Source organism: Molossus molossus, unplaced genomic scaffold, assembly GCF_014108415.1.
Source record: "Molossus molossus isolate mMolMol1 unplaced genomic scaffold, mMolMol1.p scaffold_m16_p_5, whole genome shotgun sequence".
Lineage (NCBI taxonomy): Eukaryota > Metazoa > Chordata > Mammalia > Chiroptera > Molossidae > Molossus > Molossus molossus.
This window is the reverse complement of record NW_023425388.1, coordinates 9,294,172-9,318,032: the sequence shown is the minus strand read 5'-3', so window position 1 is coordinate 9,318,032 and position 23,861 is coordinate 9,294,172.

Here is a 23,861-nt window from a genome sequence, read left to right as displayed (position 1 = left end):
GCTGCCTCCCCTTCACGACCCTCCGTCCTGTGCTCAGAGGGCCGTCTGTCCCCCGCCAGTGCTGACGCGTGTGGTGAAGGGGCACCGACTGCCATTCACAGGGCGGACCTGCCCCCGGGGACGTCGCTCCTCTCTCAGTCCCCGCCCAGAGCTGTCCGCGTGGCGTGACTTCACGGCACCCTGGCTGCGGGCTGAGCTGGATCTACCCGGACGCCCCGCGTGCAAGTCCCCAGCTCCGGCCTCTCGGAGTGGGGCTGTGTTTGGAGGCAGAGCCTTTAACGAGGTGAGGAAGGCAAAATGAGGTCTTTAGGCTCCACCCTGACCCAACACGACGGGTGTCCTTTATTTTTTACAGCACAGCTTACATATTTCAAATGGCAAAATGTTCGCATTGTTTACGGCATCTGAAGATAAACTGCCCTCGAATGAGAGGGCCCCTCCCAGCCCCGTGCGGTGCGGGAGACGGGCCTGGGAAATGAACTGCTTCCACTGAAGGGCGGAGGGGAGGCCCGCGGATTTCCTCTGGCTGCTTGTCCCGCGGGGGCTGGGGGTTGCCTGTCTTCTTCAGCCATCAGGCGCCGAAGTCCTGCAGGACAACTTTGATGCTGCACGAATTCCGCCTGCGCGTAGAACCGTGAACTCCCTTCATGTGAGTTTTTGTTACAAATCTTACAAGGGGGTGGGGGGTGCTGCTGAGTATTGAGGCCTACATTCTATTTGAAGGCTGTCTATTCGGTTTCTATAAATTGTCTGGGTGGCTGCCATCTGGTGTCACTGTCACTCGAAGGCCAGCCGGACTGCTGTCCTAATTAGAGATTAAGACAGAGACCCGCACAGTGGGAGGACCAGAAGGGGACACGAGGGGAGACGGCCGCTTAGCCGCCCCGGAGAGAGGCCTCGGCCTCGGGAGAAACCAACCCTGCCTGCGCTCTGGTCTTGGACGCCCAGCCTCCAGATCTGTGAGAGAATACACCTGTGGTCACCTGTTACAGCGACCCCGGGAAACTGATTCCGGGAAAGGATTTAAGCCCGGCTCGTCTGTCTTCACAACCTACACTGTTGTTTGGCTTTGCTAAGAATTTTTAAAACGATTTCCTTAAGATTGAAACTTTTTTTAATGAGGCAAAACTTTATACAGTGAAGTACTCGTGATACATTTTGACAAATGTAAACACCTGTGTAGCCCCCGCCCCGTCAAGATACAGATCAGACCCTCCCCTTGTCCAGTCAATCCGGTCTCTGTGCCGGGCAGCTGCCGTCCTGATGCCCATCACTGAGGATTGTAGCTCGTTGTGTATCTTCACTGTTGTTTTTCCATGGTTTGAATACACCACAATTTGTTTAGCATCCCCACGAGGGAATCTGAAACACCTCCTGCATAATACAAATCAAACCAGAGATAAACGCAAGGAGTGGCACCCGCCTGGAGGGCCCGTGGGTGGGGTTTGTCACGAGGTGAGACAACCTACAGAGTCCAGAGCAAAGCCCGGCGAGAGAGTGTGGTTCCACCCCCCTCACTAACGGGAGTGCTTTCGTCTGAAAAGTCGACAGCTTTGGACCATGTGGCCACGCTACATTTTATGAGCTGCAGGGGAGGTAAGACTGTCCCTCTACCCTACGGGTTAGACAGCTGGGTCTATGGGATAAAATGACAACGGATCAACGGCAGAAAATGTATACGAAGTATTCGCTTGAATAGGTGCGTGGGGGCATCCCAGGAGAAAAAGTGAGTACTCAACACGCTGGTGAGATTTGAGGTCATGTGCTGTCGTCATAGGGGCGGGGTGGAGGGATGAAGGGAGAGTCGATGATTTTTAGGAGAGATAAAGAGGCCCCGAGGAGACTAGATGGGAGGCGTGACCATCTGTGACAGTTGCCTGGGTGTGGTGCTGACTCCCGCTCTTCTCTCCTGTGATAAGAGTCAGTCTCCCAGGCTGATGACACTGCGGGGAGGGAGTTACGACAATGGAGCTCATCTTGGAGGAGCTGGCTTTAGGCAGATAAGGGGCGTTCAGCCAACGGCTCTCCATGAATTTCCAGTTTTTCTAGTGCTTCAGCTCAACAAGTATGCCCAAGCGGCATATTTTGAAGTGACATGTCCTAAACTCCTTCATAATCATATTTCCTTTACTTGTACTGAATCCCTCTGTTGCCGGTGGAAACAGGGTTCTGCCACGGGGTCACGAGGAGAGCATGTGGGCACCCACGCATAGGACGGTGAGGTGTAATGCGAAGACTTACTGGAGCAAAAACCAAGGAACTGCCCCCAGGGGCCCGGTGTCTCATCCATGACCAGATGGCTCAGCTCTGTCCCCCTGCGAATAAGCCCAGTCTCCGGGGCCACAAGCCCACACTGTCCTCACCAAGCCCGGGAGGACCAGGGTCCAGAGATGCAACACGTCTGTGTCTCATTTCCCATCTGCATGTCCACTGCCAAGGCTGCGTTTGGGTGCAGGTGGCTGCCAGGCCCCGTGGCCGTCACCGGGAGAGGACACACGAACACTCAGGCGAAGGAACGCAGGCACCGTGCTGCCAGGACAGCTTTGTGAGCTTTGATCACGTCACCAGGGCTTGGGAGAGAGCTGGCTTTCTTTCAAACGAACCGATCTCTTTCTTCCTTCTTCGCGGGCTTGTGCTCGGTCTGCTCCATCTAATCTGCTCTTCCCCGGGGTCCGGCGAGACTTCGCCCCTTCGTGTGGCCGTCTTCACTCCTACTGCACGTGCCTCAAGGTTTTGCCTTGTCATCTGGTTTCCACGGCCCATGCCCTTACCCTCCCCCGGCATCTCTCTGGCTTCTACTGTGTGTGCCCCCAGCAAAGGAATCCCCCCAACTGTTTTATCCCCCCCAGAACCCCCGCGGGCCGGTGTCTCCTGGGGAGCCTGGGAGCACTGTGACCCCAGAGAATCAGGCTCAATGTCCAGTCAGCTCCCTGCTTTACGAGGCTTAATGTCTGATGACATTTGCTCCCTTCCTTTGTTACTAACTAGCCGGCTACCTTAATACTGTATCTGCTGTGTGTGTCTTCCTGCACCTGCAGTACAGGTTCTCCGGGTCCAGTCCTGCGAACTCTGCTTAGGACACAGTGGCCTTCGCTGATGTTCGCCACCGACTGAGCAGCTCTCCCTTCCACAGGGGACAGGCTAGACAAGGCCATGTAGGAAAGCTCACTGGAGAAAATCGGCCCCAAACACCTTCTCTCCCTCTCAGCCACCCACCCCCCTCAGGGATAGTCTGTGATGACCTCTTCTTGAGAATCAGCTCGCGTTTAGTGAATTTAACTTCAGAGATAGTTCTCAAATCTTGAAAAGTCGTCCAAAAAAAAATCATATACACAATGAGAGTTTAGATAGTGATTCCTTCTTTCTGAAGAGGAGTGTAGTTTTCCCGTTGGCTGTAGTGGTTCCGACCGACATGGACTTGGCCCAGCCGCTCTCTACCCCGACAGCGGCTGCCTTCCTCCATGTGGAGCGGGGGCTGCTCGGGCGTCCCCTCTCCGGCCCTCCCAGCTCAGGCCCACGGAGAAGGATCGCAGCTCTCCTGGCCGGAATGCGTACACGTACGTGCAGTATTCCAGTAAGCCCTAGTGTGTTCCCACACAGCACCAGATCCAGAGACGCATGATTGTTCACATCCGCTTATGGGCCCCTCCCCCTTTGGAGACACACTGACCCTGAAAGTTGTGTTTAGCCTTGTTTTTATTAATAGTGTAGTTTTATCCTACATATGTATTCAAAACCATACTCTTGAGTTTTAGTCGATTTTCCCTTTTGCCAGAGGTTGTCTCATGTTGAAGGCAATGTTCTAGGATTCATGCTTTTCTCTGAATGTTTTAAGTCGCCAAGATTTATTCACATGGTTGTGGGTGGTTGTGAGCAATTCTCACCACTAGATGATTCCTGTTGTGTGGTTGTTGCCAGGGGTGGCTTATCTGCTGTCCACTTTGTGGGCGGTGGGTTATTCTCAGTCTTTGGCTATTTCTAAGCATATTGATTATAAAGATTCTTCTGCATCCTTCCTGATAGATGTGGGCAGGTTTCTCTTTGGCATCTGCCTGGTGTGACCGTTCAACTTTATCAGATAATGCTGAACCCCTAAATGGCTGCACCGTTCTCCACCCCCACCAGCCATCTCTAATTCACTGAATGGGGCTGGAGAAAAAACGCTTGTCCACATGGAGGAGATGAAGTCAGGCCGGCACCTCACACTATCCGCACAATTCCAAGTACCTCGAAGACTTAAATTCCAAAAGCAAAGCTTGTAGTTGAAACGTGAGATAAATATTCATCTTACGTGGGTAGAGAAGAACTTTTTTTTTCTTTCCTTTCTTGATTTTAGAGAGAGAGGAAGGGAGAGGGAGAGAGAGAGAGAGAAACATGGATGAGAGAGAACATCGATCAGCAACCTCCCGCATGCCCCCCACTGGGGATCGGGCCCACAACCTGGGTAAGTGCCCTGACCGGGAATCGAACCAGCGACTTCTTGGTGCATGGGTCAGCACTCAACCACTGAGCCACACCAGCTGGACTAGACAAGAACTTCTTAAGACACAAAAGGCATAAACCCTACTAAACAAATGACAGTTTTGACTCTTAAAATTAAGAACATTGCTCGTCACACAAAGACCTTAAAGAACGTGAACAGACAAGATGATACTTTAATATACACAGCAAAAAAGGGACGAGAATCCGGAATGTAGAAAGAAGCCCTAACCAGCCACGAGGCTCCCGGGCGGGTCCCCACGGACACCCGGGCCCCCCCACAGTCCGCACAGCAGTAGCCAGCGGTCTTTCTGGAACCGGGAACCAGACCATGGCATTCCCGTCTCTGAGCACCTGCCACCGAATTTCCTCTCTTCACAGTCACATCTCAACTTGGGGCTGGACCTACAGCCCAAGGCCCTTCCTCGACCTCATTTTGGCCCATCTTGGCCTCCGAGGGCACTCAGGCCTCCCCCACCGAGGGCCCTGGAGTGGTCACACCAGCACCTGGAAGTGTCTTTGCCAGCAAGTCCTGCGGCTGGTTCTGGAAAAAGTCTGTCCTGGCGGCTCCCTCTAACGTACACCTCCAGGCTGTACTGTTACAGCACACAGCTGTCTCTTCCACGCCGCCGCCTGTGTCCCCCAGGAGGAAAGAAGGGGGACCGGCCCTCCTGGAGCCATGGGTCAGGTCGGGGAACAGAGGTTTTAGCAAGTGGAGGTTTTCTCAGGTGTCTGGACGACACCTTGCGACACATGCTGTGACCAGGACTCAGCCTGAAGACAGCTCCATGATGTCAGGATGGTCCCAGGCAGGCACACACGTGCACACACAGCCCTCGCCACACACATGGTCCTGGGGGTGACCGGCCTGGGAAGTCAGGCTCTGCATACATGGCCAGGCTAATGCACACGTGCACACACACACACGGTCACTGAAGATTAAGCACTCCACATACTTTATCTCTGAATCCCACAGGAACCCTCATGAAGTTGGCATTACCCCCCTTGTACAGTTGCGTAAACTGAGGCTCTTATCTGAGGAATCAGCTCACGAGTGGCAGGGCTGAGCCTCCGATGCCGAGCTGACATTCTCGTCACTTCCTGGCAGCTGCTGGCTGCTCACGTGGACCCCGAGAAGGATGAGCAAACACACCTCCGCGGGCCACACAGATCCAAGACCAACTTCGAATCGCCACACGTTTCTGCTTTCCTGCCAGGAACTTGGTCTTCACTCTGTGCTGCGGAGGTGAGAGGCGGAGAATGGAAAGTCGCTGGCGCGTGACACGCATCTGTAAGAGCCCCCCCCCTGCTTCGTGCAAAGTGGAGCCCATGAGAGCGAGTGGCCGTGGCCCCCCTGGTGCCTTTGTCTGTGTGGAAGGCTTGGCTCCCCTTCCTCCAGGCAGACTCAGGCGCACAGACCGTGCACGGAGCAAGGGGGCTCAGGCCCCTGGAGCCCTCCTCCGGGTGCCTGGTGCAGGGCACCGCCCGTGCAGCCACACACAGCAGCCCTGTGCAAACGAGACCAGCCTCCGATGCAGTGAGCTGGAGGTGGCTTGTCCTCTGGCTGGTTTGTTCAAAGCTCCTGGTGCCATGCTCAGAGCAGGAGAGGCACAGGGGACAGACAGGCCGGCCCAGTCCCAGCACACAGCCGGCAAATGTGTCCAAAGAAAATTGCCTTTTTCCAGATGCCACCAACTGCGCCAGGTGCTTCTCCCGGTCGGTCTGTCTGTCTGTCTCCCTCTCCGCTGTTCTCTCCTCTTTCTCCGTTAGTACCTCTCTCTGTGTCCCTAACTCTCTCTGATCAATTCCATTTAATTTGCTGCAACAGAGAGATGTTCTGCTCGCGGGGATGGCGGTCCCAAACCGTGGAGGACTTGAGAGGAAGCGCTTCAGTCAGACCGCGGGCCTGAACCACTCCTGGGATTGGCCAGGGACTCCGTTGCTGTGGCAACCCCACTCGCAGCTTCCTGCCTGACCCCCTGCACTGGGCATCACCTTCATTATTACCCTCAGCGACACCACAGATTATTAAAGCACTTTAATTAACTCAGCTTTGGCGCAAGGGTCTTAGTCACCGCCTGTCACCCTCTCTGCAGTGACTGCCCTGTGCCACCTCCCGGAGGGCAGTCCGTGAATCAGTCCTGGCCTTTTGCACATGTGGGGCGAGGAGAAATTACATCCAAATAGCACTTGGAGAGATTAAAGGAAACAGCTAAGGCTGCCGCTCTGCCTTCCATGAGGCACGTTCATTTCGGGTCAATACTGACGCGTTAGGGAAGAAAACCAGCTGTTGGTAGCCGTGTGTAGGAAGAACGTAGGCTGTAGTTCTACACCCGCGCTTCCAGTGCAGGGGACACAGCAGTCCTCGGAGCAGACAGCCCCTGCCTCCCTGGCCCGCACCTGGAGGGAGGGAGGACGGACAAGGGGGGGGAGACAGAGGGGATGATGACCCCGAATCAAGCAGGTGGGCTCCTAATCTGGACCCAGGAACTTGAATGGTAAAAATCCACATTTCTGTTTCACTAGCCTCTAACTGAGATTCAGCATTTCTTTCCAATATGCATGTAGGCAGCAACCTCAGTATGGCAACGGTCCCTGTGACTTTGACCATAAAAAGCACAGGTGATTCCGTACCACGTTGCATTTCTCACCGTTCATGCCCATCACCACGTCAAAATGACTGTTGGTCTGGCCCTGGCCGGTTTGGCTCAGCGGTTGGAGGGTTGGAGCGTCAGCCTGCGGACCAGAGAGTCCCAGATTTGGTTCCCACTAAGGGCATGTACCAAAAAACAAAAATGACTGTTGGTCTGAGTCCCACCCGCGGGTCCTGTTACGGGTCCGGTTATGACACAGCATGTATGTTGCTCTGCAATCCATTTGTTTTATTTATATACTAATATATTTATGCAATCCATAATTTGGAGTATGGTATCTTAATATAATTGACTTCCTTTACAACCTAGATGTTTTCTTTCATGCACTTAAGAACCTTATTCTGGCCCTGGCCAGTTTGGTTCAGCGGTTAGAGCATCGGCCTGAGGTCCAGAGAGACCCGGGTTCGGTTCCCGCTAAGGGCGCATACCTTGGTTGCAGTTTGTCCCCGGCCCTGGTTGGGTTGTGTGGGTGGCAGCCACTCGATGTGTCCCTTCACGCCGATGTTTCTCTCTCTCTCTCTCTCTCTCTTCCTCTCTCTCTCTCTCTCTCTCTCCCTCCCACTCTATCTGAATAAAAAATGGAAAAATGTCCTCTAGTGAGGATGTAAAAAAAAAACCTTACTCTGAGAAGGCTTTGCAGACAGCCCAGAGATGGGCGGGCATCAGTGGTTAAGGACCCCGGCAAGGAAAATATATTATCACTAAGGTGGTCCTTGTTTTTCCCTCACAGGAGGTAGTCACTGGCATCTCATGAAGGTCTCTATCTACACCTATCTATCATCCAGGGGATTAATTAATGGACATAAGCCAGGATATGTATAAATATATGTGCATGAAGAGAGTGGGCTTTTATTCGCAAAGAGAAGTCGGAATTTCAACACTTATTTTTTCTCTATTTTTGACCATTCTAGTCCTCCAAAGTGCCGCAAATATTACATATAAATGTGAGGACTGGTGAAGTTGACCTGGACTTTCTAGTGGGAAAAAATACATACTTAAAAAATTAAAAGCCGTGGAATGGAAGATAACGTGATGCTCAGTACAGACTGCAGAAGTCATTATGCTGGTTAATTAAAATCTAATCCTGTTTCAATGAAGTCTACCAAAGCAAAGACACTGAAGCGTACACTCTGTACACTTAATAATACCCTCCAACAGAAACTGAGCACATCGAAGTCCCAGGACTGGGGTTAAGCGCTTTCGTCCTCTGTTTATTTTGTTTAACAGATACTCCAGGAGCGTCCGTTTATCTTATATTCGCCATACTGGGAAGATGGTGCAATCTTAACCCTCAGTTTTCAGATGAAGAACTGAGGCACAGGCAGTTTAATGCCTCCTGTTGGGTCCCTCCAGCCAGTCTGCACCCACACCTCTGGCTCCAGGGTCCTTGAGAGGACCCCCCACAGTGCACTGGGCTCCCTCTCAGGCTGGTCTTCATGCTATTGGCCATTCCTTGTCTTCACACCGCTGCTGCGTGAAGGATTCGAACCTGGTCTGTCTGAATGGGGACAGGCTCTAATTATCATGCCGTTCCAAGCCGTTGCTCAGGTCCCAGCTGAAACAGGCATCAAAGAGTTAAAGGCGTGTGGTGAGATCATGCCTTGGGCTTCTTAGGAAATCCTCCCAGTAACTCACCACCCCATCCATTAATGGAAGGACACGAACCTCTGGAGTCTAAAGAAAACTCCCATTTCCCTGACTTTGCTTGCTTAGTTTTCATCCTTCAAAGGATAACTGCTGTGTAGATACCAAACCAGCATCAGATAAAAGTGCGAGAGCTGCAGCTAATCGGCCATCTTCACCTGGGGAGCTGCTTAATAGCCACCTTCCCCACAAGTCCATCATTACAAGCAAGACTGCAACTCAGCACTTATACCACTGGGGCGAGTGCTAGAAGCCATGGGGTGACCAGCAAGCCCATCTGCACAGCCCTGGGGATGTGGAGCTGAGACATGGTTTCATCCTGATAATGGAAATGCAGGGCCACAGAAGCTCAGTGACTTGCCTTGGTTTCAGCATGATCACCAATGTCAAGATCAATGTATTCCTGCTCCACTCCCTTGTCCCAAGCAACGGCGGTAGCACTCTATCAACATACTGACGTGGAATTTACACGCAGTCAGTGCCTCCAAACTGCTTGTGCAGTTCAACGGGCAATGTAAACACGCACGTAATCAGCATAAAAATAAACAGACATAGAACAGTCCCATTGCCCCTAAAGGTCGCCTCCTATGGGTTGGAGTCAGCAGCGCCCCTGGCCCTCGGCATCCACCCAGCTCCGACACTGCGGGTTAGACTGGCCTTTCCCAGAACTTCACGTACATGGAATCACATAGAAATGTCATAGAAGTGGGGGTAGATGCAGTGTTTGCTGTGCGTCTACAATCTGCTGTGCTCTGGAGAGGCTGGAAGGACAGTATGTCAGGGCCATTGGAAGGCACTTGTCCGTCCCTGGGCGGCACACCTGTCTCGCTAGCTCCAGTTGGAAGAGTCTGGTGAAGCAGGGTGCCCAGTGTCCAGGCACCAGAACTCAGCTCGGCCTTCTGCACAGCCGCCTGCACAGCCCCCACACCCCCGTCCGCTGTCCCTTTCTCAGTCTGCTCGCAGGGGAACATGTGTTCCACCTCATCTCTGTGGAGGGCACCGCGTACCGCCTTGACTCCCCGGAGTGGCTCGTCATTGTTCTTCCGTCTCAGCTCAGAGCCCTTTGGGGGCCTTTCAGCTTCCCAGCGAATATCACCCCAGTCCCTGACTCCCAGCTTCCCCCCTCGGTCGGATCTCTTCCACCAGTGGCTCCTCCACGTGCCCGGGAATCTGGCTTATTGTTGAAATTCTTGGCTTCCCCTTCAGTTACAAGAGGACCTGGCGCATTTCAGTAGCAGTGAGACATGGAGGTTGGGGCTTCGCAGAAGCCAACATTTTCTCTTCCCTGGACAGCGCTGGGCTCTCCCGGAGGCACGTTTTCACTGGCGGGCTCTCCCCCTTGTTTCCCTGTCAGGGGACATGGATGAGAAACGAGGGGTGACATGTGGGGGCTCTCTGGGGGGAAGGCTCTCACAGGAGAACACTGGATGTTGAGCGCGGGCAGACAAGAGAGGCACGCTCTCTCTGAGCCTCGGTGTCCCCCTTAGACAGCTGGGCTGAGTCGTGAGGGGTGCCCCCTTCACCTGGCCTTGCCCGAAACCTGAGCACCCGACAGCCACACGCCGCTGTTCATGCACGCCTCGCCGTGGCCACCAGGGTACAGAGAGTAAGCGTGGGAAGACTGCCGGAGTCATGCCCTAGCCAAGCCTGCCCCCGGGTACCTTTATACAAGCCTCATGCTCGGATGGATGAAGCCATGTTCTCTGCCTCAGAACTGTGCTTGGCAGAATGATCCCCGAAGGGGTCCATGCCCTAATCCTTGGACCTGTGAAACTGTTGTGGTACACGGCAAGAGAGAATTGAAATCTAACGAAGATTACGGATTTTAAGACAGAAAACGTATCCTGGAGTGTCCGCGTGGCCCCCCTCGCGGACTCTCTGGCTGGACTCCGAGGAGGGGTGCAGAAGAGGGAGAGTCACACGGCTCCAGGGAGGACTCCTGTCTCTGAGATTCAAGGGCCGCGTGAGGGACCAGAGACAGACCTCTGGGAGCTCCGAGCACCCCCGCTGACAGCCGCCAGGACTGGGGGACCTCAGTCCCACAGCCTCAGAGAACGAGGTTCTGTTAATCACCCGAATGAACTAGGAAGCAGATTTCCCCCAAGCCTCCCAATGACAGTCTCCCTGGTGGACACCTTGGTTCGGCCAATGAACCCAAAGCGGAGAAGCCGGTGAGCTGCCCAGACTTCTGACCTGCAGACTGTGGGAGGGACAGCCGTGGGGCCCTCTGCCTGTGCTGACCCCCGTGAGGCCCACCGCTCCGGTGCTGCCTGTCCCTTCTCCAAGCGTCCTCCAGCCCGTCCTCCTGCCCGTCCTCCAGCCCGACCGGCTCCTCTGGCTGGCGCCCCCCAGGCATGCCCTCGCCCCCCAGGCATGCCGCTCACCCCCCAGGCATGCCGCTGGCCCCCCAGGCATGCCCTCGCCCCCCAGGCATGCCCTCGCCCCCCAGGCATGCCGCTCGCCCCCCAGGCATGCCCTCGCCCCCCAGGCATGCCCTCGCCCCCCAGGCATGCCGCTCGCCCCCAGGCATGCCCTCGCCCCCCAGGCATGCCGCTCGCCCAGGGCCCTTCCCCGGAATGCGCTTGCCCACAGTGACTTCCTCTTTCACCTCCTCGGGGACTTTGTCCAAATGTTCCTTCTCAGTAAGACCTCCCATGCCCCCCCAGCCACCCCTGCCTTGTCTCTCTCTATATCGAGCATGTGTATGTGTACTTACTTCTTTTCTTTCGCATCTGACCTTTCTATAGACCAATGGTTCTAAATGGGGGCGATGGTCCCCTGCCCCAGGGCATAGTTGGCACTGTCTGGAGACACTTTTGATTGCCAGGCATGACGGGGGTGCTACTGGCATCTGGTGGGCAGAGGCCAGGGGGTTGCCTAACATCCCACAGGACAGCCCCCCAGAGAAATCCCCAGCCAGCTGTCGGCAGCGCACAGGCTGCCCTGCCTTAGACCAGGAGCCCCCTGAGGACGCCGGTTCCCCTTCAGCACTGCCCAGCGCCGAACAGACCTGCATGCAGCCGGTGCGCTGTGGGCCTGTCTCGGGCAGAGGATGACTTTGCAGGAGAAGCTGTGGGGCCGGGAGGAGGGGGCGATGAGCACCCCTGCAGGAAGGGGGGGCAACCCCTGGACTAGAGTCCGGCAGAGCAGGGGCCGTGCCCCGGGGTGGGAGGCAGGGTCGTGGGGGGAGAGTGCGGGAGTCCACGCGTGCTCCAGGCCTCTCTGAGTTGGGAAGGAAGGCCTCCTCCTCCGCTCCCACCTTTCAGAAACACGCTGAGGAGCAGGGACGGATGCCACAGCCCTGGCTCCGTCCTTCTCTGCCTCCTCTGCCCCAGCTCGGCCACCCCCTGGGGGACAGAGAGCAGAACTCCAGCAAGCCAGGGCCCTGATGCCTGAGCCTGCGGGATCAGCAACCACCCAGTCCACTGGGTGCTTGATGCTGCTCGGAACGCGGACCGAGACCCTCCTGGACCTATCCCCGCTTTATCTTTCCTGAGACTCCAACTTGGGATGTCACCTATACTTGGGAGAACCGCAAACCCTGCAGGAATTCTATCCTTCCCATCTTACTGAAGGTCGGGACCCCAGCACCCCCTGCAGCATCCCGGGGTGCACTCGGCAAGCGCACCCACGGGAGACACTCCCCCTATGTCGACACGTTCTTGAGGGACCCAGGAGCCTTTCCTTTCCAGATCTCAACGCAAGCTTGAGCACCTGGAGGAGCACGCAGAGAACGGAGGGCGCCGGCCAGGTGAGGCTGCCCAGGTGAGGCTGCCCAGGTGAGGCTGCCCAGGTGAAGCTGCCCAGGTGAAGTTGCCCAGGTGCGGCTGCCCAGGTGAGGCTGCCCAGGTGAGGCTGCCCGGGTGAGGCTGCCCTCCTTCCTGGGCGTCTACGTCCCGCACCAGGCAGGTGGGCCACCACTCACTACTCAAGCCGCCCTCCATTCCAGCCACACCCCAAACAGATTTAAACATTAGAAATCTGATCATCAAAGAGTAAGTTTACAGGTTCTACCCGTCAGAACCAGGTTGTCGTCAGAGTCACCAAATAACGGGGGTGTGGACAACGTGGAAGGGGGCTTCCTTCTTCTGTAAAGTCTGGCAGACGTGACCCAGGGGCCAGCTCTGTCCGTCCTTCCCATTGGCCACCTCTGTGGTTGTAGGGCCTGTCTCAGGGTCCATCACACACCCGCCGCCACACCTGCAGGCTCCAGGCTCTAAGGGAGCACATGACTGTCACCTCATTGGCCAGAATTGGTCACATGTTCACCTCCCACAAGGAAGGCAGGGAAATGTAGTCTTCCTTCTAGGTAGTCCTGTGCCCAGCTACAAATCCCATTCTTGGAAGAAGACTTGGGGAAAACAGAGTGAACTCTGTCTCATAGATAACGGTGCAAGTGGCGGCCCTGTTTGCAGAAAGCAAAACCCTCCAATTACCATTTCTGCGAGTGTTTCTGCGAGCGTTTCCTGGCGTGAGCACAGGCAACGCAGCAGGAAGGTGAGACGCAGCACCGGGCTGGTCCAGGTGGGGGTGTGGATGCTGATGCCACATCCAGGCCTCTCCCCCTGCCCAGGGGACAGTGCTTCTCCCCAGACCTCGGGTGGGGCTGAGATACCACGGGACCCACTGGATGGCTCCAACCGGGCTCAGGTGATGGGGTTTTCTTCTGCTGTCCCCACAACACAGCCCTTGCTGTCCTTACCCGCAACCAGAGTTCCCATCAGCATCGTGGGCTGGACAAGTCTCTGTTGTGGGGGCTGTACTGTGCCGTGTAGAATATTTAGCAAGATCCCTTCCGTCTGTCTCCTAAATGCCAGTAGCACCCAGTAGTATGTGTGTCACTTAACTGGTAACCAGAAATGTCTCTAGATGCGCTGCCCCAAGGGAGCCCGCCATCCCCTCCCTCCTTCTTCCCTCTGCGGATCCCCACGAGACTGGCAAACAGAGGAGCCATGGGCAGCGGCAGCTCGTCCCAGCCTACCCCCTGAACCTGTCCCAAGGCCCCCTTTTCTCTGACTTCCCCGTGAGACACAGCAGCCCAGCCCAGGCTCTCTGCCCCTTCTCTGCCCTTCCTGGCTTCACTGTCCTAGGTGTGTTTTTGCTGCGGCCAATAAATTCTTTCATACTTTGTTACAAAAACAAAAATAAAAATGTCTCTAGACATTGCCAAATGTCTCCTTGGAGCAAAATCACACACACACACACACACACACACACACACCCCATTGTCCTGAACCCAGTACCAACTAGCGCCGCACCTGCAGCTGACGTATCGTATCTATAAGACCCAGAAAGAGAGGCGGGGTGGGTCCACCTCCCTCTGCAGGCCCCGACATGTTTATTAAAGAATGGACACTGGGTTTCAAATGCAGAGATGGGGCCTGGGAAGGGGGACAGGATGAGGGCAAGGAGTGTCGCTAGAGATGTGCTCACCCGAGAGCCCGGGTACAGAGGTGGCCGCTCAGAGTCCTTCGGAGAAATGAAAGTGGAGCTGAGGGTGGGAAGTCGCTCTTTGTCTGTAGGTCCAGGGGCTTCTGGGGATCACGTTGCAACCAGATGGAGAAAATCTGAGACTGACGTTAAGCAGAGGCAGTAAGAGCTGAGAGATGGCAGTGAGACAGCTTAATGACATCACCTGAGACGCTGGATCCCGCTGGGCCTGAAGCCTTCTCTCTCTCGCTTTTTCTTCTTTCCTTATTTACTTTTTTCCTCCTTTTAAACCAGTCTGAACACGATTACTGTCGTTTGTACCTGAAGGAATACCAATCATGGCAATAAGTGTCTAGGTCACATCCATCAACGCTGTGAAGCCATGGTGTCATGGGACGTAAGTGGTCCTAATGTTACTTCGTTTCTATTAACTGAGTGAGATGCCCTCTCATCCAGGATTTGCACGTCCTCCGCATGAACGTGAAGGACAGAACCACATGCTGACCTATTCCAGCTAGAATCTCGAGCTACATGTTGTCTTCTGGAAAGAAAGAACGAAGCCGTGTTGGGGTGAGCATGGCGGACGGGCTTGGGGAGCCTCCGTGCTGGCTCCGAACCCCACGGCGGGCCGCGTCCACACAGCTCGCCAAGCACAGAGTGTGTTGCTCATCTGATTTTCTTCGCTTCAGAGCAGGTTTCTAGATTGTAGGGTCCCTCAAGCTCTCGGTGACTCCTGCGGGTTCAACTTCCGCAAGACTTGACTCAAGGGCCGGGCGCGCGTACGTGCTCAGTAAGTGGTGTTTATCGATGGAAAGAGCATGTGTGAGATTGTTCTTTGTTTTTATCAACAGATTAACTGCGATGATTCATTCAAAACCTTCCAAGGAGAAATATTACCCTTAGTTTCACACACCGCGGAATTATTGCTAAGCTGCAGAATAATAGTACTATACTTATTACAAAGGTTTGCTGAATGAGGAACAAGTTACAGCACAGAAAATTCAGAAAGTACAAATGATCAAAAGCTTAGAGATGACTGAAGAAAAACCTTTTAATTTGTAATTCGAGTAATATCAGCAACGTTTAATCGGCCAGTTGCATCCCAGAAATGCCGCATGATTCGGAAGACCTACGGAGCTCAGGGTCTCTGAAGCATCTCTTTTTTCCTCTGGGTTTCTTTTAAACACTCAAGCACAGTCTGGGTGTTTTCGCTTTTCTGTTTGTATTAAAGATGTTTTGTCGCAACACAACGATCATTTCTGTTTCGAGAAACACAGGAACGGATCAACCCAAATAAAAGCCTCGGTTAATGAAATACTTCATGAGAAGGGGGAAAGCAGAGCTAGCTTTCGTCTGTTTACCATAAAAGTAACCGAGACTCCACCTTGGAGCACAGACTATACAGACTGTTCATTGTATATATTGGCATTGGTTTTTTAAAAAAGCTTTTGTAAACATATCCTATTAAAACTTAATTGCTACTTTTATCATTTACTCAAATAACGTCTCAGAGGACTGGGGCGCATTCATCACAGACGTTCACTTGTTACGGCGCAGGGGTGGGGATGACGGGGTGCCAAGTGTACCCTGCCGGGGACTGTTATCTACCCGCGGCCATAAAGGGTCCTTTAAGACTATCCAGAAACATCGACTCGTTAAATATCCTCATTTGTAAATCTGTGTGAATATCTTTTTTCAATTTCCTGGGTCATGTTTGTTTAGGAAAAACCCAACTGAGTATCTTTAGGTCCAAGAGCTGGGTTTCAATTCTGGATACGGGCCGAAATGGGAAACTCTCGTCGGAACAGACACTCAGACCCAGGGCAACTCCTAGAGATCCCACGGAACCTTAAGGGTCTCAGAGGTCAGACAGGTTAAGCAGGGCTCCGTGGGGTCAGTCCTGTGTGCGTGGGCCACACGAGATTCAGTGTCTGTTGCTAAATTCAGCTCAGTACTACGGGGTGGGTTGTTTTTGTCTCCTTTCGATAGGGAATGAGGACAGGGTGGTTCGGGAGAATTCCCTGGGAACGGAGTCAGGTGACTGACCTTCAGACCTGTGAACTGTCCTCACCAGGAGCTTGGCAGCCCCCTAAGGGTCCTGTGACATGGCAGATTCTGAATCAGATTGGGGATGGGGGCTGACATCCTGCATTTCCAACACGCCCGCCAGTGCTCAGCCCACACTTGGCAGAAAATAGTCACATCTCTTCAGCTAACGAAGAGCTTGTCCCGTCGTCAGAGGTCCCATCAGAACAGAAGCTCCGTGATGCCTGGACACTGCTGCAGCCCACACTGCTCTGCAGACCGACCCAGGGACCCCGCCCTGCCCATCTGCCCGGTGGAGACCGAGAGCCTGCTGTTCCCGAGGTCCCCGGGCTCAGCGTTCTCATCACGGCCCGAAGAATCCAGGTGTCGCTGAAAAATGACACATGGCCAATTCCCACAGCAATCATGGAGTTTTCAGTCTGGGAAAGACACCAGAGAGATGAACTCACCCTTCATCACTTAAAAAATTATATATCTATAGCATCATCGGGCTTTTTTTGCATTACATCGTACGTGGGCTCCCAGGGCAGGAAATGCTCAGAGCAGAGCTGAGGCCACGGGGAGAGGGGCCGGGCCAGGTAGCTCCCGTCCCCACGGGGAAGGCGGTGAGGCCTCTCCCCAGAAGTCTTCAGGTTCCAGAAGAAATACTCAGATTTAATGCAATGCACTATGTTTTCCCTTTTATTTTAATCACTGGGGTGAAGTTCACAGGACATAAAATTAAGCATTTTATTTTATTTATTTATTTTTCTTTATTGATGTTAGAGAGGAAGGGAGAGGGAGGGAGAGATAGAAACATCGATGAGAAAGAACATCGATTGGCCGCCTCCCGCATGCCCCCCCTGCAGAGGGGGCCCACAACCTGGGCATGTGTCCTGACTGGGAATTGAACCAGCGACCTCTTGGTCCATGGGTCGATGCTCAACCACTGAGCCACACCGGCCGGGCAAAACTAGCCATTTTAAAGTGAACAATTCGGTGGCATTGAGCATATTTGCAGTGTTGTGTAACCAAACCACTATCTTATTCCAAAACGTTTTCCTCCCTCCAGAAGAACACCCACACCATGGGGCCGCCACTCCCCAGTCCTCCCCCCAGCCCTGGGCAACCGCCCACTTGCACTAACCTAGTCTATTTATCTCCAGTAACCGGAGTCATGACACGTGGTCTTTTGTACCTGCGTTCTCTCACTTCGCAAATGCTTTGGGGCTCAGCCACAGGACAGCCTGCATCAGAACTTGGTTTCTTTTTGTAGCCGAAGAACATTCCATTGTGTGGAACACCGTGTTTAGTTCATTCATCTGCCCGCTGATGGACATTTGGGCCGTTCCCACCCGTTGGCTATGTTGCATTATTACTGCTACGAACATTCGCGTGTGAACGTCCGAGTCCCTGTTCTCAGTCCTCTGGAGGATACACCTCAATGCGCGGTTTTGTAGAGGAAGGACCAGGCTGCAGAACGTGGGTCTGGCCCAGCTCCACAGAACCACACCAGCCCCTAGCCCCCTCAGTGGTCACCCCAGGCCAGCTTCCCCGCTGGGACAGCCCTCCCTCTTCCTGGGTTCCAGACCCTTTCCGCCTTCGGAGCTCAGCTCTCCACCACCTACCCCACAAGCCTTCTCCGACCAAGCGGTGCCCCCCGTCCTTCTCTGTCTTCCTGTTTCACGGGGATCTAACTGCTCCACGTGGCACACGGTGCAGCCTCACGTGGTGAGCTCGCTCACCAGTGCCAACTGTAAGGACTTAAAGGATAGGAGCTTGACACGTCGTTGTGACAGATTAATCCTGGGGGGAGCCTGTGGAGCCAGTTGGGTGACGTCTGGTCTGTGGGTGTCCACCCTGGGCCGATACAGCTGGTCCGTCAAGGTTGCTGCCCGAGGACAGGGCGACAGGGCGTCTCATCGTTCAACAACGGGAGGAGCGGCCACTCTGCTTTCCGGAATCTCACCTGCTGGGGATGCCCCAGGGCTGAGGTCACCGTGAATATGCAGACACACACTCTTGTCAACCCCATGTTGCCACTTTCAGCCACCGGCTATGTGGATGGAGTCCTGGCTGGGGCGTCTCCCAGGAGAGCAATGGACGTCCCTCCTCCCACTTGACTAGAACCAATCGACAGACCAATGGCCTTGTCCCCAGAGGACCCAGGTCTCCATTTCCCTACTTGATCCTTTATGGAAACTGTCACCAAGGAAGTGCTTTAGGGTCTTTGGGGAAAAGTCAATAAAAAGCTCAATTTTAAAAAATCCATCCCAGAGATTTTTATTCCCCATTTAGGTCCTTAGTAGAGTTATTGAAGGACCAGCTAATCCAAGAAAGGCTGAGAGAGTCTGATTTTTGAAAAAGGGAAAAGTTCGAAAACCTAACTCCTCCTCTTTTTTAAAAAAAGTTTCTTACATTTAGCAATTTAGAAAAAACACTGTATTTCAGTCTTAAAACTAGACAAAATAATGTTCCACTGTCTTTGATGTCAAATAAAGGAGACGAATATACCTTCACATGAAGCCTATGTTGCCCTCACAGTGCGAATGAAGAGGTTTGCATTCTTCCGGCGAAGACAGACAGCTTCTCGGAAGCACACACACTAGCCCGCCGGGTGGCTGGCTGGTTGGAGCGCCATCCCGTGGAACTGATCGATCTCCCCCCCCCCTCTCTAAAATCAATAAACACATCCTCAGGTGAAGATAAAAAATGATTGTTTAAAATGCATAGCAAAATATCAATGAATTGCCCTGGCCGGTTTGGCTCAGCAGTTAGAGCGTCGACCTGCGGTCCGGAGAGACCCGGGTTCGGTTCCCGGCTAAGGGCATGTACCTCGGTTGCAGTTTGTCCCCGGCCCTGGTTGGTCGTGCGGGTGGCAACCACTCGATGTGTCCCTTCACGTCGATGTTTCTCTCTCTCTCTCTCTCTTCCTCTCTCTCCCTCCCACTCTATCTGTGCAAAAAAATGGGAAAAAATGTCCTCGGGTGAGGATAAAAAAATAAAAAAATATGTTAATGAATTACCAAACCTATGTTCCCAGCGGGAAGTGGAAGAATCCAGAGCAGGAAACCTGTGGTGCGCTGGGTGCCGGTACCGCCCTGGGTGCTTACATTTCGTTATCGAGTTAATAATCCCACCACGACCTCTGTTTCAAGGTGAGGAAACCGAGGCTGGGAGAGGAGAAGTCACCACGCCAGCCTCACACACTCGTGCTCACGGGACCAGGCGAGAGCCCCAAAGCCCGCTTTTCCCGCCGCCTTGAAAGGAATTCGTAGGCGTGAACAGCCGTCCAGAAGATTCTTCGCAGTAGCCATCAGGTCTGCGTGCCACCTTCCTATGTCTGCCACCTCCAGGGCCTCACTGGAGACGCCCCTCGACCTCTCCACCTGCTGAGCAAGCCTCGTCATGGAAACCGGCAGGTGCCCGCCCCCGGGGACTGTGTACACAAAACTCCCGTGAGACACCTGCGTGTATCCAATTTCCTGCGGCACCAGCTCACCCACTGAGCGTGAAAGGGAGGGAAAGTACTAAACCACTCATTGGGTGAATAGTCATTGTTTATCCTCATGCTAAAAAACAACCACACAACCCTTTCCGGGAACAAAAGGAAGTATGGAGAGGTGGGGAGAACAAAGGGCGGGAAGCAGACAGGCTTGGGCACGGACACTTCTTCCCGGTAGACTCAGTATTCCTGTCTGTGAATGGGGGTAACGATAAAACCACTATTATAAAAACAATGTGTTTGTTCACAGTAGCCAAAAGGTGCCCACGGACAGGTAAATGGACAGAATGTGGCCCAGCCGTACAGTGGAACATGACTCAGCCTTAGAGAAAAGAAAGGCCATTCTGACTCCTGCTGCAGCATGAAGGAACCTTGAGTATGTGATGCTGAGTGAAGCGACCAGACGCTAACGGGCAGGTACTGTGTGATTCCACGTATATGTGGCACCCAGAGTACTCAGGGTCACGGAGACAGAAAGCAGAATTGTAGGTGCCAGGGGCTGGGGAGAAGGACGTGAGGAGGCAGTGTTTCCTGGGGATGGAGTTTCAGTTTGGGAAGATGGAAAGTTCTGGAGGTGGATGGTGGTGATAGTTGCACAGCAGTGTGAATGTACTTATAACACTGAGTTAGACACTTAAAAACGGTTAAGGTGGTACATTTTATGTTATGTGTATCTTACCTTAATTTTTAAAAATCATAAATAATAAAGCATTTGCCCTAATTCTATCTTGGTTGCTCAGGAGAGAGGAAAGACACTCTGCATCACAGACCAAATTCATTGAGTCCATTGTCCTCACTCTTCTTTTTATTGTAATTTTTTCTTTATTGATTTTAGAGAGAGAGGGAGAGGGAGAGATAGAAACATCGATGAGCAAGAACATCAACTGTCTGCCTCCTGCGTGCCCTCCACTGGGAATCGGGCCCACTACCTGGGCACGTGCCCTGACCGGGAATCGAACTGGTGACCTCTTGGTGCAAAGGTCACTGCTCAACCACTGAGCCACACCAGCCGAGCCATTGTTCTCAATCTTAGCTGCACCTGGTGGGTCGAGAGGAGGCAGCATTCAAACTATCAACAATCAACACCCACCTCGACAATTCAAATTAGAATCTCTGGGGGTGGGGTCTGAGCAGCAGATTTTTCTAGAAGTTCTATTGTGTGAGTAGATGGAGCATCTCCAAGCTGGATGGGAGTCGGCTCAGATCAGAACTCCTGGCCTAGCGCTTGTTAGTCATCTGGCTGTAAAATAGCAAGACACGCCTGGGATTGCATGTTCAATGTAATTCAACTCAGGAAACATGTACTGCCTACAACAGGGCTGGCGGCATAGGCACAGGGCCCTCCCCACAAAGGGCAAACCCTTGGTTTTACGCCCCATGATTGCCATCTTAAAATTTTTAATAATGTTTGAACATGAAGTCCCCAGTTTCTTTTTTCTCTCGGTCCTGTAACAATGTATCCAGTTTTACCAGAACCTGTTCTAAGCTCAGAGAAGATGGAGCTGAAAGGTGGGGTTTCCACCCTCGAGGAGGCCACAGGCTGCAGAATGTCAAGGGCAAGTCCAGGGGCTTCCTGACCCACCACTAACAACTGACCACCCAGCCCAGGAAGCTTGGCACAGAGCTGCCTGCAGAAGGGAGAGAGGCAGCGTGGCTGCAGAATCATCCTGAACGAGCTCGCGACTGATAATGAACAACAGCTACAAGAAACAATGGCAGAGAACACGGTGTACACTGGGCTGTGGAACAAGGCGGAACCGAACCCGGAGCAGGCATCTAAGGACCTGCGGATCCCAGAGGTCTTGCTCCGGCCTTGGCCCCGTGCTAACGACCTACCAGCAGTCACCACCCAGCTGAGGCGCCCTGTCCCCCTTCTCTGCAGCTTCCAGTCTGAATAAGACGTGGGGGAAGGACAGCCGGTAGCAGCTGCCATTCACCTGAGGCTGCTTTGGTATCGGCCGCGGTACTGAGTCCTTGACACAGAGTATGCCTTCCCTTCATGGCTCCATGAGTTGGCTATTAATTGCTTCATTTTATAGATGAGTAAACGGAGGGTCAGAGAAGCTAAGGGACTTTCCCAAGGTCATGCAGCCGGTTGGCAGGTGATGAAATGGGAACTTGGGTTTTGGCTGTCAGTCACTGTAATATATTCTTCACCGAGCCATAGGTCACTGATTGGCCCATACCGTGGATTTCACAGGGAGGTGTGTGATGCAGACGCACGGAGCCGGTCCGTAAGCACTGTAGGAGGTCAGCGAACCCGAAGATAAACCTAGACCATTCTGCGTTCTGTGAGTCCCGTGCTGGGCCAACAGCTCTCCCACGGAGAGAAACGAGAGGAGGCAGGAACAGCACCTGGAAAGTTCTGGCAGAGCCACCTGCTGTGGGCATGTGGGATGAAAGCCCTGCCGTGGGCCCTCGCCGAGCCAGCCTGCCCACAAGTCGGGGGCCGGTTTGAGTGCAGACAGCTGCCCTCCAGATGATGGAACGGAGCAGGCTGTGGATGGGAGCCTCAGGGAGGCCAAGTGGGGGCGGGGTAAACTGAAAGCGAGCCACCTCGGGCCATAGGTAATAAACATGCTGTTTGGGAGCTCCCAGTGAAGGCTCTGCACCTGGCCGCTGCTGGCTCTGGTGTTAGCACCACGCTGCAGGTGGCTTTGTACCCCAGCCACCCCGGTTCTCCCAGTGAAACACCACGCTCCACTCGCCACCGGCTTCTTCCTCTTTCTTAGTGGAAATCTACTGCCTCCTTAAAGCAGTGCATGGAAAATTACAAGGTCAGTGCCACACTTGGGGCTAGAAAAGCACATAACCTGCAATGATTTCCAATGATCCAGCCTTTGGTCATCGAAAAAAAAGTCTGTGGGGGAGGAGGGTGGAAGAATCATCAGGCCCTGAAGCAGATGACTCATTTCAGAGAAAAATGGCAGGGTCATTGCTGAACAGATGGGTTGACAGGACACTGAACAAGTGCTGCTTTTCATTCATTTATTCATTCATTCGGGCATGCATGCATGCATTCGGGCATGCATGCATGCATTCGGGCATGCATGCATTCATTTGGGCATGCATTCATTCGGGCATGCATGCATTCAGCAGATGTTACTGAGCCCTTGCTGAGCACCAGGCTCTGCTGTGGCTGCAGAAGTAGCAGAGCTCCTAAAGCAAAACCAAAAGGTCCCTCTTCCCTTCGAGCATCCACTCGACAGAGGACAGAGAGGAAACGTTGGGAAACCATATGTGTGGGCATGTGTTGGAGGCAGGAAATAGAAAACTGGAGAGGGGCGGGATTAGAGCCAGAGCTGACGAAGGTGCGCAGGTAGCCGTGAGGTTATCTGGGGAGCGTGGCCCCTCCAGGCAGAGGGAGCAGCGTGGCTGCAGCTGAGTGCCTGGTGAGCAGGGAGGGCCCCCGGAGGGCCTCGGGGCCACCATGAGCACTCCAGCTTTGCCTGAGCGACATGGGAGCTGCTGCTTTGTGCAGAGGAAAAAAGCACTGGGACTTGCTTTTTACCAGTCTCACTTTGGGGAGCAGGGAGCTAGGAAACCAGGGAGGAGAGTGTTGCAGGATGGGTGAGGGTGCAGGAGGAGGAGGGTGCAGGAGGGGGAGGGTAGGTGCGGGAGGGGGAGGGTGCGGGATGGGTGAGGGTGCAGGAGGGGGAGGGTGGGTGCGGGATGGGGGAGGGTGCGGGATGGGGGAGGGATGCAGGAACTGAGGATGGGGTCTGTTGATGGAGGTGTAGTTGATGGACGGCGGAGATTTACAGACTGTGCGCACCTCTACCTCATTTCAGGACGTTCCCGACCCCGGGAATCTCACCAGGGGTCTCCTGGCACAGCCTGTGGGAGGCCCACGTCCCCATCTGCGTCTGTGGCCCTCGCTGACAGGAGCCTGGAGCTGTGGTATTGTCATTCCTGGCAGCCCTAGGATTAGGTCAGATCTCTGTTTACTGACAGGAAGGGACACTCGGGTGAAGGGTTCAAATAGCTGTTCTGGTGGAAAGGGTAGCCGTGGGCGTACGCTGGCCTCAGTCCTGCGGCTGCGCTGCGTGCCCACACCCGTCCTCAGCCTGCTGACCCCGGGAGCAAGCGCTTCCCCTTCCAGACAGATCGAGGTGTGGAGCCAC